Source organism: Cibotium barometz, chromosome 46 (genome assembly GCF_041138505.1).
Source record: "Cibotium barometz isolate CiBa-2024 chromosome 46, ASM4113850v1, whole genome shotgun sequence".
Lineage (NCBI taxonomy): Eukaryota > Viridiplantae > Streptophyta > Polypodiopsida > Cyatheales > Cibotiaceae > Cibotium > Cibotium barometz.
In genome coordinates, this window is record NC_141091.1 from 7,668,346 (window position 1) to 7,669,638 (window position 1,293).

A 1,293-nucleotide genomic window follows, 5' to 3' on the forward strand; every position below is an offset into this window, starting at 1 on the left:
TTGGGTGAGGGTAAGTCCTAAGAAGAGACACCAAGAGCCCTGGGCTTCCAAACCAAGAATGGTCCCCCTTGTGGCCGTGTAGCCTGCCAAGGTGCATGCGGCACCCGCAACACCGAAGTCTCCCCCCCTGGGTGAGAGTCCTAAAAGAGGCACCAAGAGCCCTGGGCTTTCCGGACCGGGAGTGGTCCCCGTTGTGGCCGTGTAGCCTGCCGCGCCGAGGTACACGCGTCACCCGCAACTCCGAAGACTCGCCTGGGTGAGGGTAAGGCCGCGCAACGGCACCAAGGGCCCTGGGCAACAGAAGCAAGTCAGGACCAAGGAGGGTCCCCATGTGGCAGTGTAGCCGAAGTGGTGCACGCGCTGCCCGAATAAAGCAACACCAATAAAACCAAACCTAGGTGAGGGTAAGTCCGCGACGGCACCAAGAGCCTCGGGTTCTTTGATTCCAATAAAGAGAAGCGGGCCGTGCAATGGTCCAAGGAAGTGGCCGTGTTGGCCGTCAAGCGGAGCACAAGGTCATCGTGCGGGCCATCAAGCGGCGCACGTCAGCTTCACCACCGACTTCTCCTTGATAACATTTCGTGGTGCTCATGCTAGATCAACTATGTGGAGGAGAGAGACACAAAATACAAGAAAATATCTTGCTTATTAAGTTGCTCAAAAAACAGCTAGGCTTCTTGCTCAATACAAATGCCTTTGGCATGTGCCTTTAAATAGGCTTGCTAGTGGCCTAGGGTTAGGTGGCTCCCTTAGGACCATTCACACCCACACACCTTCTACACCCTTGTTCACTAAGGCTCCAAGGCCTATATCTTAATACCCCCCTACCAGCCATGAAAAAATGTGCTTGGAATGGGTGGTATTGGACATATGAAAAAAAATGTGCCTTTATAACATTAGGCTTACAAGAACGTTCATGGTGGTGTGGTTATCTAGGACTCACAACTATGTTTTTAGAGCCTTAGAGGCTAATACAATGATGCCATCTAAGTCTTTATTTAATGTCGATAAAGATGTACACCTTAATGATGGTGCATCCCACTCTTTGTGCTTGCTTGACCTCTTGTAGTTGACATGCTTTGGACATACATGCCATTGCTTTCACATGCTTTCCATCTTGACCATTCTCACACAATGATCAAAACAAGGTTGCCACCCTTGCTTAAGTGGTTTGCACATAGATGTTCCTTCAACATGCTTGATGCTTTTCTGCATACCATACCTCCTCCATGGGCAATGAGGGAATTCCTTAGAGTAATGGTGATGAGGTAGCTTTATATGGGAAAGGGAAAG